Here is a 14,942-nt window from a genome sequence, read left to right as displayed (position 1 = left end):
TCACAGAGAGGGAAACTGCAAAGGGTAATATATGACGGAGATACTATGGCAGAAGCAAATATTGGCTGAGCTGTTCAAACCCAGGATAGGATGGGTTTCTTGAAAGCAGTTTGCCTGGGAGCGGTCTCTATGTCTCCAGTATGATGATTTTTCTCCTTTGTAATTGCTCTTCGGCTGTTTTTGATCCCTAGGTAAGTTCTTATTTTGCCATGCCTCAACAGTCAAGAAAATTAAAGAACTGCTGAAGGTTATGCAGTGCTATTTGGGGACTGTGTCTCCATCTGGCCTTTTAGTTAATCAACCCAAGGCCAGGCAAGGCTACATCCTGTGGACAGAATACTCAGAGAAAATTCCCTCTAAATTACGCAGGATGTGAGCACATTCCACACACTTTTCCACGCACTGGTTGAGTGCCTTTTGGCGGGGGGTGGGGGGTGGTGAGTTGTTTATTTTAAGGCAAACTTTTATATGTTTTTTAAACACAGGAGTAAGGTTTGTTCATTTGCTTAGCAGTCAAGGGAAGGGAAAAATTAGTCACTTCACAGTTTAGCATTAATATTTGCCCAGTTCTTTGTGGCTGCCTCTGCCTGATAAAGCAGCACAAAGGGAAACGATATGTTCCAGGTCACGTCTGAATGGAATGAGACTTTCGCTGGGGAGAGGCTGTGTTAGGCAGTGTCCCAGAGAGAGTTTGGGGGGAATTCTCAATGGACAGAAGGCCCTTCATTTCTCTATCCTGTACTACTATGTAACAACTCCACCTCTGATATAGGAGTGCTTTGTAGGTATTGTTCATCAGTGTAGGTTGATTGTGTGAATATTATAAACCAAAGTTGTTCATATTTAGCAAAAATACCAAAATTCTTAACTAATAGTGTAGACATTCATCTCTATGAACTGTTTAAGATAATGACAAGGAAGGGTGGTGATAGACATTTAAGTATATAACATAGAAGGGCTGGACTACTGCTCAGAGAAAAGGAGGCCCAGAGTACTGGGTGGGAAGGTTCCAGAGACAGAAGTAGGGGGCAGGCCCCCACCCCCTGTCTCCCATGAGCTTCCAACAACTGACGGTTTGGGCTCCTGGCTATCACCTCATAAATCAGAGTACATCTAGTTGAGAGATAAAAACCACCTCCCAGTGGCCTTCATTGTCCTCTTCCTGCTAAAAATTCTGTGGAGACCGCTCCTCCCCACCCACCCCCATACATATTCCACTGTCCACTCAGCTGACCACATGTCCCCAAGAGCTCCTGCACCTGACCAGTCCTCTTGGAGCCAGGAATCAGAAGAAAAGATGATTGATTTGCTCCTTTCCTACCCTCCCTTTCTCTTTTTCTTGCAATTCTCCGTATACATGGAGGAACATCTTTCTAAAGAAGCAAGTGTTTGCATTTTGTCCTCGGTCTCTGAGTATTCTTTGGGCAAAATGTTTGTTACAAAGGAAATGGGGAGCTTTAATGGGGCTTTTGAAATTCAAACCCTCCCAAACAGGATTTAAGGTCACCCAGTGTGAAAGCTTCAGCTGTTCTGTTAGATGTTGGACAGGGATATGTGGTGGGAAGAGGAGGGAATAGAGCACTGAGAAATAAAAGACACTGGTTTCAAGAATTTTGTATTTTAGTGGGGGTAGGGCATACAAAGGTGTCTGAATAAAATTAGGGAAGAGTGACTTAAATCAGCCATGTACAACAGCCATTATAAAGTTAGAGACACTCGCGAGGGAGGCAGTTCTGGATTCTCAGAACATCTGAGCTCAGAATCTACCTTTGTCCTCTTTCTGGCTGTGGGAGGGATGCTGGGCAGTTCACATCACTTTTTAGTGTGTTTTTCATGTATAGAATCAGGATAGGAGGTGCATTCAGCTCTAATAAATATACTTTGGTAGAATAATAACACGGTCATTACAAACCCTTCTTGAAAAATATTTAATAATTTAGCAATGCAATGTTAAATAAAAATGTAGGAAAATCTCTATTTTGAAAAGAATTATATGTAAAATATAAACACAGAAATGTTCACTAAATGGTGAAATTATGGATTTTTTTATTGTTTTGTATTTTCCTGTTTTCTACAATGCCTATTTTTTACTCATAAAAATTTAATATTATAATGTGATGAATCCAGGATTGTTATTCTTTTTTTTTCTGATGATTATTGAAGTATTTATTTGATCTGCTAATCAGGTCTTCATTATTGACATGAATGCATACTTGACCCCACTGTTGACCTCTCATGCATTCGACACACAAATATTGGGGGTTTGCTGCCTTCTAGGCACTGAGCTGGGTCTTGGGGGTCCAGACACAAAGACCAGACTTGATTTTCATTGTAAGGACCATGTAAATGCTTACAAAGTAAAGCCTTTAGCCACATCCACTGCTCTAGGAAAAGTAAAAAAGCCAGTCTGGTCAGAGGGTGGGAGTGAAAGGATTTTGTGCAAAAAAGCCGAAAAAAAAAAAAAATGTGAAAATGGGGCCGGTTGCTAATCTCCCTGAATCAAGTCTTCCTGTGGCAACCTCATTCTTGGGCTTGACGAGAACTCCCAGAACATCTGAAGCATTGTGGCCAAGTGTAAGTCTGAAACCTCTTCTTAAAAACCAATGAAATGTTACACATTTTAAAACACCAAAAGCAATGGCAACAAAAGCCAAAATTGACAAATGGGATCTCATTAAACTAAAGAGCTTCTGCACAGCAAAAGAAACTACCATCAGAGTGAACAGGCAACCTACAGAATGGGAGAAAATTTTTGCAATCTACTCATCTGACAAAGGGCTAATATCCAGAATCTACAAAGAATTCAAACAAATTTACAAGAAAAAAACAACCCCATCAAAAAGTGGGCAAAGGATATGAGCAGCTACTTCTCAAAAGAAGACATTTATGCAGCCAAAAAACACATGAAAAAATGCTCATCATCACTGACCATCAGAAAAATGCAAATCAAAACAACTATGAGATATCATCTCACACCAGTTAGAAAGGCGATCACTAAACAGTCAAGAAACAACAGGTGTTGGAGAGGATGTGGAGAAATAGGGACACTTTTACACTGTTGGTGTGACTGTAAACTAGTTCAACCATTGTGGAAGACAGTGTGGCAATTCCTCAGGGATCTAGAACTAGAAATACCATTTGACCCAGCCATCCCATTACTGGGTATATACCCAAAGGAATATAAATCATGCTGCTGTAAAGACACATGCACACGTATGTTTATTGTGGCACTACTCACAATAGCAAAGACTTGGAACCAACCCAAATGTCCAACAATACTAGACTGGATTAAGAAAATGTGGCACATATACACCATGGAATACTATGCAGCTATGAAAAATGATGAGTTCATGTCCTTTGTAGGGACATGGATGAAGCTGGAAACCATCATTCTCAGCAAACTATCGCAAGGACAAAAAAACCAAACACTGCATGTTCTCACTTACAGGTGGGAATTGAACAATGAGAACACTTAGACACAGGAAGGGAAACATCACACACTGGGGCTTGTTGTGGGGTAAGGGGAGGGGGGAGGGACAGCATTAGGAGATATACCTAATGTAAATGACGAGTTAATGTGTGCAGCACACCAACGTTGCACATGTACACATATGTAACAAACCTGCACATTGTGCACATGTACCCTAGAACTTAAAGTATAATAAAAAAAAATAAAATAAACATTATGCACATCTAAGAACTAAATTTTGCACAGACCATGGACTCATTCCATGTTAATAGGGAGGTTTCTTGGAGTAAGAATCTAAGGGATGTTAAGGAAAAAAAAATTAATCAATGATATGTGTTAAAGCAAGATAAGGATGACTTTATTAAAGACCACTGTGAAAGGTGTGGGGACCACTGCAAAGGCGTCTGGCTGTTGGGGAGAGAGATTGGGCTCAACTCTGAATACAGCATGGACAACTGGAAATATATGGCCAAGGAACAGGGTGGGAGGTCAGTGGATGGAAAATTACTAAAAGGAACATCAGGGTACGGGGCATTCTGGCTAAACTGACCTCAAGGACTCTGCTGAAGTTAGGCGAGGGTGAACATACATGACCAGGGACATTTGAACTGAGGGCTCCCATTTTTTCTAGGAAAAAGAGAATGAGTTATTATTATTTTTTATTATTTTCTCTTCTCTCTCTTTTCCATCAGTTCCCTGTTTCCTATCTAGCCCTTTAGGAATGCAAATATAACCTTTCCCCTCCCCGTCACCAGACATTCCCTGCAGGGCAAGTTCTTCTAACTGCATGCTCCAAGATAGATCTCTCCTCCAGAGCTGACAGTGCAGTTGCAGGCCAAAGCGTACCCTCCAGGGAACTGTCACCTCCAGCAGGTGGTCTGGAACTTCCACCCTCTGGGAATTGCCTCGAGACTTTGATCCACCGGAAGGGCATATCAAAAGCATGCCAGCTTGACCCCTTTTCCAACTTATTTCTGCCCGGGAAGGTATGACTCAACGGTCTGGTAGATAAGGCACCAAGCTTGCAGGAGGAACCCCTCCCTTGCTCACTTTCCCCCTTACCTTGTAAAAGTGTCTGTTTTCTGCTCCAGAGGTGAAGCAGCACATTGAAAGACAAGGAGTTTTGTGCCCCTTCCCCAAGCTCGCTTCGGAATAAATTCACTATTTTTGTACCAAGACTTACTCTTGTTCATTGGATTCTGCATGTGGCAAGCAACTGACCTGCGTTTTGGTTACAGCATAGTGGAGGACGAAGAACCTTATCAGAAGTGGAGGGTGATCAGGTATCAAGAATGGGAGATTATTTGCCAAAACTAGACCTGGGAGTACACAGATGGACCTAGGAGAAGGTTCGAAGCCTGATTAAAATTTGGCCAAGCAGAGACTCTTTGTCAGGGGAGGCCAATAACAGTCTTCACATCTATACCAACAGCACATTGATAGTACCAAGTGGTAGCTATCTTCGAACTACAGCTCTATCAAGTTTCAGATGACCTTAATATCTAATGACCCTTATTAGTCATTGAACAAAATGCCCTCCGTAAATGAAGAGACTTGTCAAGAATTAACATATTGACAGAGCTAGGGCTGGGACCTCAGCTTCTTGACTCCCCATCTGGGGCTCTGTGTCCTAATGGACTGGGTCAAGATGAAAATAATTTCTTCTTATAGGGCAGTTCACACACCCTGGAACTGAATCCTATCTTGTAATGTAACTTATCCTACTAAAAAAATTGATATTAGGCTTCTATATTCTGCCATCTACCACCATCCTGTGTCTTCGCCTCCCCTCCTTCTTTTACAAATAGAGTGCTTCTGTGCCAATCAAACTTACCATTCAGTTCTCTGGTTGCAAAATATCAAGATGGGATGAGGATGAGAAGAGGGGAAAAGGGAGAAGATGCAGAGGAAAGAAAGGTAAAAATAGACTACTTTTAAAAGAAGAGGAAAAAACGGTATGTATGCATATTCAGATTCTCAAAGAGCCAAAAAGGAAACACAGGTGCGTCTTTCAGAGCTCCAGAATCAGATCTGAAGACAGCAGACTTCTAAAGACCGTCCAGCGGTCTCCACAATTGCCTACAGTCACGTTTCTGTAACTCATTCCTCATTATTGGCACCTCCTGGTCCTTCTGCTCCACCATTAGCTGGTTTCTACAACTGGCCACAAGGTCACAGATGATGTTTATGACTTTCTCCCCCGCTCTATTGTGAATTTGGATGCTTTTAGCCCCACCTCAGATAGCAAGGATTCTTAGCCTAGTGTAGAAACACATTTCCTACATGTTCCCTAAAAAAAAAATCACTGTTACACTTTAATTAGACACCTAAATGTGTATGACTAGTACCTCGGTATACACTATACAGCCTCTTTCTTTGAAAAGCCTTTGCAGGGATTGAATGTGGCACAAAATAGATAAATCAGTTATAAAAAGTTATGTTTTTATATTAGAGTTGAGAACCTTGTGGCTTGTGAATATGTGAACTCACTATAAGTGGCTCATCTAGGTTTTTAAACAATTGCTGTGGCGGCTTTGTAATGTGTCAAGTGGGCCAGGCTGAAATATGTTTCCCAGAATTCTTCTCCCTGCATGTTCCCAGTTAGAGTGGGGAATAAGAGACATTGTTGCTTGAAATTTGAAGGACAAAAGTGAAGTGGCAGCCGTGTTAGTTTTCACTGTCAGGTGGGGCAGGTGCTTCTGCAGCTCAGGTACATTGTCAGTCATCTGCAACTCATGCCCTTGGGGTGGTGGCAGGTGGGCCTGCACATGTTTTGCTTTTCCCTGAATCCTTCACCAGCTTCTCTGATTCCTGGACCAGGCATGTGTTTTAGCTCCATGACAGAGGGAGCCACCTTCCCCTTTAGGACGAGCACATCATCAAGTTTGGAGGCAGTGAGGACAGAGATACGGGCTCCATTCTGCCCTGAGGGGCCCAGCTTGTCTTTGCCTTCTCCCACGTTACATCCACTTTCCCTTCTTTTTTTTTCTTAATTTACAAAAGGTAGGCTACGTTTATTAGAGTCACACACAGTTGACTGTCTCAGTGTGACTCAAGACCACAAAAAACCCATTTCTCCTTCACTTCTGAGTTCTGGGGTTAAGACCTAGACCAGCAGGTGTACTGCTTGGGGTCCATTCACAGGTTTCCAAGTTTTTCATTGAGGGCAATCTGTCACTGTGTGAGGTTGGCCAGGTAGGTCACCATCAACAGGTCATTGATGTTACTGCTGAGCATGGTCTCGAAGTCATCGGGAACTATTTTGGGTACTTGGTTAACCAGGCTCATCAGGAAGCAGCCTACTGACACCTTTCCAGACAGTACATCCTCTGCATATTGCAACACTATGCTCAGGGCATCCTGGATGCGAGCTGATGCCCCTCAAGTCACTTGAGAGTCCATTTGCTCTGTTGGGGCTAAAGCAGGTCTTCATGATCAGGTCAACTCCAATGCGTTCAGTGTCATAGTATGCATATTTCACTGTCAGAGGTGTGAACATCACTCCCATGGTCCTCCCAGGCTTTGTTTCTTGACAAGATGGCCACAATGATGGTACCAGCAAGTGCTCCTCCAGCCACGCCGGCCCCAGCCCCGGCAGCGGCCCCAGCCTCAGCCCCAGCCCCAGTCCCAGCACCAACGCTAGCACCGGCTGTGGCTCCAGTTCCCACTTTCCCTTCTTGATGCCTTCCCTGGGGCCCTGGAGTTCCAGCATCTGACAGAAAGACAGTAGCCTTATGGAGACTCTCAACCAGCTCCCAGGATTGCATAGGGTCAAGTCCCTGTAACTGATTATTTATTACACATACCTCTTAGAGGTTCTGCGTTTCTGCTTGCACCCTGACCAATACAGCCTCCTTGCAATGAACACAAGCTTCACAGACTCACTAGAAACCTGGAGTAAGAAATGAGGACAAGGCCACTGCAGTTCAGCCCAGGCAACAAGAGTGAGACCTCATCTCTTAAGAAGTTAAAATGACCCGGACATGGTGGCTCATGCCTGTAATCCCAGCACTTTGGAGGCCGAAGTGGGCGGATCACAAGGTCAGGAGATTGAGACCATCTTGGCTAACACGGTGAAACCTCGTCTGTACTAAAAATACAAAAAATTAGCTGGGTGTCGTGGCACACGCCTGTAGTCCCAGCTACTCGGGGAGCTGAGGCAAGAGAATCGCTTGAACCTGGAAGGCCAAGGCTGCAGTGAACGGAGATCGCACCACCGCAGTCCAGCCTGGGTGACTACTCCATCTCAAAAAAAAAAATAAAATAAAAAGGGAAAGATGTCCTGAGGCAGTATGTTTACCTGCATGAAAACTGGAGTGGAGAGAGTAGCTGACAAAGGTTACGTGGTCTTCCTGAGTTTTCCTACTCGGTAGATGGACAATGATAAGAATAATGGCAACAGAGCAAACCCTAACTGGGGCTTTTGGGGTCCCTGTTACTTTTCATGTACCATCAATCTGGGTGGTAACCTGGCGGGCTAGATGCCATCTTCTCCTCTTACAAATGAGAGACATGAGGCTTAGAGAAGTTATAGGACTTGCTCTAGGTAACACAGAGCATAAATAGCGTCATGGGATCCAAACCCAGATTTTTCTACTCCAAAGCTTGTGATCTTTCCCTCTGCCTCACTGCATAGCCCCTACAGTTTACTAATTCACAGGAAATTCCTGTGTCCTTTGGTTGGCTCTATTTATAGTCTTTCTAAAGAGGAATGTGTTGGGCTCTCTTCCTGGCATGAAATCTATCTTTAACATTTCATTTATTAATAAACACATAGGGCCTGTTTTGTGCCAGACACTGGTCTCTGCAGTTTACAAATATTAACTAATTTAATCTTTACAGCAACTCTGTTATATTACTACTGTTAATAGAGTAGTAATAGGATTAGTGCCATTTTACAGAGAAGGAAACGAAGGGACAGGGAAGCTAAGTGTTTTGCCCAAGGTCACACAGCCAGTAAGTTTTGCAGAGTCAGATTTCACACCCATCACCATGTATTGCTGCCTTTTCCTTCAGAGATTCGGACTTCTCATCCTAGCCTGTCTCCTCTTTCCTGTGAATGCTGAGACGATGATGAGCTCAGGGGCTCAGAGTTCCCCCAAAGGAAGGCCCTGGGTGAGCCTGAATCTTTATAAATGTCCATAATGAGGCGAAAGCCGGCATAGCCCAGCTGTGGCTTCTGGCGACTATCAGTTCTGTCTCAGAAAGCAAGCCCTTCTTTATTTCCAGGGTTTCTGAAGTGCTAATGGCCTCCACAAAGGCTCCTTCCTTTGAGATTGAAAATCAAACCTCTGATGTTCCACACTTGAGTCTTGGTGGCCTTAACTTTCCTTTCTCTCAACAGCTTCCTTCTCACCTCACTCCTTCTGATCTCAACCAGGCTGCACAGATCTGACTGAGGCAGGAGCCAGAAGGCAGCAGTTGGAGCTGCCTTGGTTGGCTGAGGAGCCAATAGGCTGGTCCCCCATCAGAAGTCACATAGACAATCAGGTCTGAAACCTCTGCCTCTTGAAGTCACTTGGGTTTGACAAGATGTAAGGCATTCCACCTTTGAGAGACTCTTGTGTATGAACAAGCAATGTCGTGGGAGCTCTTCAGGGCTGTCAGTCATTCATACCTTGTCACTGGCTTTTCTCCAAACGGCCTTGAATAGTACTTGATGTAAGCAAGGCCAGGGTGGGAGAAGGGTATGGAGAGTTAGCAGGAGAACCCCAGTGAAAACCATCCTCTGCTGTACAGTCCTTCAGAGGAGACGCCCCAATAATGGCATAGCAGTGACCAGCAGCCACCAGGGCTCTGCTGTTTACTACTCAAGAGACCTTCCACAATTCGCTTACCTGCATTAGTCAGTTTCCATATCTGTACACTAGAATTAACAATAACATCTACTCCTTGGGGCTGTTTTGAGGATGCAGCATTGTGGAGGATGTGAAAAATATAGTTCAAGGTTGGGCATATAACAACGGCTCAAGAAATGTTAACTATTATGATTACATAATTGGCCCCAGTTTAAATGCAGTTTTTTTACACAAACCCTATTGCAACCATGAACTCAATGTTGTATTTCCCATTTTATAAGTTAAAACATTAGACAGGCTAAATTAGTTGCTCAAACCACATAGGTAGTGGTCAGAGGTGTAGAGTGGGACTCAACCATTGTTTTCTGCCTCGCAATGTCATGCCCATTACATGGCCTAGAGAGGATGCTAGCAGCCAGGCCCTCCTCACCTCAGCCCAGACAGACAGACAGACACACACACACACAGACACACATTGCAATTTTGCCTTATTCCCGGGCTCTAGGAAAGCAGCCTTCACCACTTGGTAACTGGTTTTCAATGTTATCCAGTTTAGTAGAGTAATACCAGGGAGCTGAGAGTCACCAGGCCCTTCACAAAGTCAGCTGTGGGGGCATTTGCCAGTCATTTCTTTGTCGGCAAAGACAAAAGCTTTGAAGCTCAGTCGAAAAATGCAATGGATGGTGGCCGAGCCTCAGCCGAGAGTGTGAGAGTCCTTATTACGAACCTCAATATCATATTCCCACAATTGGCATCAGTCCGCTACAAATAAGGAAGTTATTTCCCAAGATTAGTTAAAAAAAAAAAAAAAAAAGAAAGAAAGAAAGAAAGAAAGAAAAAAGAAAGAGGGTGGGAGGGTGAGAGAGTGGGGATTTCAGCATTGGGCTGGGGAGGGGCTAGGAAGACGGCAGACATTAAAATAGCAGCAGATGAATACCGTGTGCTTTCAGCCACGCCGCAAGATTGGTAATTCTGCTGAGATAATTGCCCTTCCCCAGATTACTGTCTTTATCAGGGAAAGAAATGATTGCTATGTGTGAGAAATCACGCTGTCTCCTGCTCCATGAGAAGTGGCAGTGATTAATGAGAGACCAGGCTTCCAATTCGCAAATATTCCATGCATGCACCGGACTTCGGGAGTAGAAAGACAGCTTTCAGAGAATAAGCAAACACGACAAACTCTTCCTCCACAGACCCAGAGACTGAGGCACCTCGTGGTATGACTCAGTCTTCAGTGTCACCTTTCGTCTTCCTGGAAGTCCGGGTCTAAATTTTTATGACTTGATACTATTGGCTGCTTGGGGTGTTCTTCTCTGCATCAGAGGGTTTGCCTGCTGGTGAGACCACTGGACTCCACAGATCGGGGTTTAAGCTGGGGTCTTAGGTTGTTCAGCCTCTGTTCTTCTTCGAGAGCAAATCTCCAAATGTTTGCTGACAGTAAAATGTGATGATTTGACTAACTGATCTCTTAGGTCTCTTGCGCCTCTGGGAGCCTCATCCTATGAGTCTCTCTGCATACTTCAGAGGGGCAAAAAAACAGTGTGGTAGCAGAATAATGGTCCTCCAAAGATGTCCACATCCTGATCCCTGGAACATGTGGACATGATAACACATGGCAGAAGGGATTTGGCAGATGTAATTAAAATAAGGATCTTAAAATGGAAATTACCTTGAATTATATAGGTGGAACCAATGTAATCACAAGGGTTCTTAAAAGCTACAAGAGGGAGGCTGGAGAATCAGAGAAGGAGAGGTGACAAAGGAAGCAGAGGTCAGAGTGATGCAGTTGCTGGCTTTGATGATGGAGGAGGGGGCCATGAGCCAAGGAACGTGGGTGACCTCTAGAAGCTGGAAAAGGCAAAGACACAAATTCTCCCCTGAAGTCTCCCACAGGAACTAGCCCTGCTGACACCTTGACTTTAGCGCAGAGAGACCTACCTGTTTGGGACTTACGACCTTCAGAATTGCAAGATAAAAATTTTGTGTTGTTTTAAGCTACTAAGTTTGTGGCAGTTTGTTACAGCAGCAATTAGAAAACTGATATTACCAGGAAGGCCTGGACCAGCTGATGAGGGTCTCTTACTGTGACACCCACCACTTAGGGTATTTGCCGTGCTGAGGCTAAGACCCAGGGAAACAGTTTGCCTCACTTTCCACTAAGCTCGAAGATCATGGCCACATCATTGGGTCAACAAAGATAGAGGCCACTAGTTACCCCAGTGGTCACTATAGACAATTAATGCAGATAATTTGGGGACTGTGCATGTACTTGTCAGCTGTCAAATTGCACAGACTAACTAACTAGCATTAACAATACCAAGTATAATAATTGAGTACTTATATTCCATCAGAGATTTAATACTTAGAGCAACTACAAGAGGTGGGTACTATTACTGTCTATTTTACAGATAGAGAAACTGAGTCGTAGAGAGGCTGAGTGTCACATGAGTAAGGCATATTGCTGGAACTCTGGCTAGGTCTACCCCAGTCCAGATCCCAAGCTCTTATCTAAGAGAATTTTTCTCCCAGCCCCAGAATTCCTTATGCACCATGGCATCCAGTAAAAGAATCAGCCCTGTAGGGCAGTGTTCTAAAACTTTGACAGGCATCAAAATCACCCAGAGAACTTGTGGAAACAAATTCCTGGGCCCAGTCTCCAGATGTTCTAATTCAGTAGGTCTGGGGATGGGATTAGGAAACTGCATTTCTGATACATTTCCAGGTGACCTTGACTCTGCTGGTCCATGGACTGCATTTTGAGTAGCAGGCCTCTGGAAGCCATTCCATCCCAGCCCCCAGGTCCAGTTACATCAAAACCATGGTGGAGCCTTAATCCCATTCCATGACTAAACCAACTTTTTGCCAAATCGAAATAAAGAGAACTTATTTTGATAGGACACTGGGAAAAACGGGTGCAAAGGCTAATGTTACACACATCTTCGTCTGCCTGGACTGCAGGAATTGTGTAGCGACCGCATGATTTTTCCAGCCTTAGAAGGGATATTGCTTACATAATAATAAAATTGTCTTACATTTGCTTAGCATTTTTAAAATAAAGTACTTTAAAAACTATGTCTTGATACACACGTTAAATTCATAACTATACCTTTATACAATGTGGACAATAATCTAGCCAGAAAAGACGTATATTCAACTGAATATACTTTATATTCAAAAGTAGCCAATGAATGCCTTCCTTGGTCTGGGCACCTAAGCAGACAGTTAGAAAATAAGAGTTGCAGTTGTTCTTGAGGACACAGAAAACAATTCAAACACGTCTAGCCCTAAACTACTAATGAAGCCATCGGTTTGTAATTTCACAGTTAGGTTTTCATGTTATGGGAGCAGAAACCTTTGAGATGTCTGAGGGAGGAAAAGATGGACAAGGAAAAAAGAGTCTGAGAGAGGGGGACAATGCACCTGTAACCCACCAGCCTGCCCGTGGAGGAGGCAAGGGAAGGAGAGAGAGAAGAGCAGCACCCACAGGGCAAGCTGCCCCTTGAACCCCCAGCCCCTGTGTGTTTAGGATGCTTTATTTTCTATGTCTGGCCTTTGAAAATGCACTGGATTTAATGAATCCATTAATGAATTTATTCCTGGATTATATCTAGAGAGGGAGGGAGGAAAAGAAGAAATGAAGCTCCAGATGGGAGCCTTGATTTGTGTGAATGGGCTCTCATGTTAATCTTTCTAAACAGGAAATCCTAGTAGCCCTCGGAGGTCTGTGTCAGGATCTGGGTCGGTTTAAGCATAATCTCCTGCTCTCCCCCAAACCTCCGCCTCATTCCTGCCCCTCCTCCCCCTCCTGCTTCCATCTCTTAACATGCAAGTGACCAGGCGCCTGCCCCCAGTACAGGCATGCATGTTTTGTTTTTGTGTTTTGTTTTACTCCATCTTTGTCACATCCATCAAACAGGAAAGGAAGGTCACTTCCAGGGCTTCCTTTCCAAGGTGTTGGATTAAGGGGCCAGTGAGAAGGGAAGGGGAGGGAAGGGAAGAACAGCTGCCCCCCTCATTAAAGTGTTTTTGTTTTTTGTTTTTTGTTTTGTTTTGTTTTGTTTTCTGCAGATCTATGAGGCAAATGCATCCAGGATAGAGAATTAGGTGAGAGACAGCTTCACTCTTTTGCTGATTAATACACTATTACCAATTATTGCTTGACAATCCGTCCTTGCCATGCGTTATGAAATAGTGATGTACCATGGAATTATAGACTCTGTGATATTTGGCAGTAAGACCCAGCCTACCAAGGACCTGTTAATCAAGTTCTCCTTATTTCTTTATGGATGTATTTATTTATTTTTAAAGAAAGGTGCCTTAGTATGTTTTATTTTGACCAAGCTGACTTCTCTTTGGCTCTTGCTGGTCCAGCCTAAGAAGTCCTGAGCCCTTGTTTCCCACTTCCAATGCCTCCATGTTGAGACCTGAGGTGACTATAGCTCTGTTTATTATATGAGTAACACATAGATGCTTCCTGCATCTATGAACCGCCTGCACCACAGAGGAGGAAAATCAATGTCTGACAGAAAGACTAGTGGCATATTTTTTGCCTCCCTCTGTCCCTTTAAATGCTGTCCAATGGGGAAAGTTTTTCCCTGGCCTAGATGAAAATCCAGTAGGTCTCCTTGTTTTGTGTTTCTCATATAATAAACAGAGCTATAGTCACCTCAGGTCTCAAACACAAGAAATTAAACTATACAGTCCAAAATATGAAATTGTTGCTTTTGCCCACAAAGTTGAAGTGGTCTGTGATAATGCAATGGTATATAACCTGAACAAATGGTTATAAGTCTTCAGATGGTTAGGTCCCATCTCTACAACCAGTTTGCGTACTTAGCTAATCTCGGAAACCACCTTTCAGTTCCTATCCCCGGGTTTCCCCTCCCTCCCTGCTCCAACAGTTGAATTTCTTTCCCCTAGTTCAATTGCATTCAGAACATATTTAGTAAAATGCATAATATGGACATGGCACCATGTTTGGTGTTGTAAAGAAAATCAAAGATCAATAAAAAATGTTCCTTGAGTTTAAAATCTCTCTCTCTCTCTGCTAGCTCTCTCCCTCTCTCTCATCTACCTACCTATCATTTATAAATAGATAAATAGATAACTAGAGAGTAGCTAGCTAGAAAGGTAGGTAGGTAAATAGATAGACAGATTGATGGGTAGATAGATACAGTGTGGTAGATACCATTCATAGATACGATAGCTAGATAGCTAGATACATACATGCATACATACACAGAGATAAAAATCTATTCTTATGGGAATGTGATCTCTAGACAGGTGCATCAGTATCACCTGGGCGCTGTGTGAAATGCCCTCTAAGCCCTACCCTGGCTCAGAGTCTGCATATTAACAAGATCCTCAGGCAATGGTGCACATTAAGCACTGCTATAAAAGAGTTAACCTCGTAGGATTAAATAGATAGTAAAGAAGGCAGCTTTCAGTTATATAATGTGTGCTCTGGGAAGAAGACAGAGATCAAGTTAGGAGTGTAAGAGGTTTACTGGGAGATAATAAAGGAAGATAAAAGTGATAGGAAGAAGAATTCATTAGGGAAAGCATTCAGATTATGATGCTGATCTGGCACTTGTGAAAGGAAAGAGGGGAGGAAGAGGAGTTGGACAGAGTCTCAGAGTGCAATGTAGATCTTTCAAAGTCTTGGCCAATCTGCT

This window comes from Nomascus leucogenys, chromosome 23 (genome assembly GCF_006542625.1).
Source record: "Nomascus leucogenys isolate Asia chromosome 23, Asia_NLE_v1, whole genome shotgun sequence".
NCBI lineage: Eukaryota > Metazoa > Chordata > Mammalia > Primates > Hylobatidae > Nomascus > Nomascus leucogenys.
This window is presented reverse-complemented; position numbering follows the sequence as displayed.